This window comes from Emiliania huxleyi (assembly GCF_000372725.1).
Source record: "Emiliania huxleyi CCMP1516 chromosome Unknown EMIHUscaffold_1347, whole genome shotgun sequence".
In the NCBI taxonomy this organism is placed as follows: Eukaryota; Haptophyta; order Isochrysidales; family Noelaerhabdaceae; genus Emiliania; species Emiliania huxleyi.
Window position 1 is genome coordinate 3,366 of NW_005201243.1, and position 783 is coordinate 4,148.

The window sequence follows — 783 nt, forward strand, 5'->3', positions numbered from 1 at the left end:
CTCCTCGACCGCGGGCTCCTCTGGCGTCGGCACGTCCTGCAACGTTTCTGGAACGACAGCGAGAAGCGCCTCCGCGCCCGCCACCCTGCCGCCGCTTGCACTTGCCCAACTCCTTGTCCACGCCGCTCGCGTGCGTCTCGAGCCGCTTGCTCGAGTCGCGCGCCGCCAGCTCGCCGCGTAGGTCCCACACAAGGTACGCCAGCGCAGCCTTCTTCAGGTTCTTTATCTGGAGAGCCATCAGCGCGCCGCGCCGCTGCGACAAAAAGAGCGTGTTTACGGCAGCTTTCGCGGCGATGATGATGCCGTTGGTGACCTCGCCGACGATGCTGACCTCGTTGGAGGGTGCGGGGACGGGATGGTTGCCGAGGAGCATGGTCTCGAGGCGATTTAAGAGCGCGGTGGGCTCCAAGGCGAGCTGCGCCGAACTGGAGCGAGTCGGCCGCGCCCGAATTGCTGGCGCCGCATCGGCGCCGGTCGAGTCCGACACGACCGCGGTCTTCTCCACCGGCTCGAGGTTCGCTATCCGCGGCGCTGCACCGCGGATTCGAACGGCTGCTCGCTCCTGCTCGGCGGCTGGCCAGTCAGCAGGGCGCTTCGAGAGGGCGGTCGCCGTCAGTGCACGTTGACTATCATGGCGAGCGAGCAGCCCCGCAGTGAGTGGATGCAGCCCACCGGAGGTACTGTCTGAGGTGGGGCCCGGCGCGTGAGGCTCGTCGGCGTCCGCCATCACCGCCTGCGGCCACTGCAGAGTCGGCCAAACCAGGCTCGATTTTGGCCATTTTG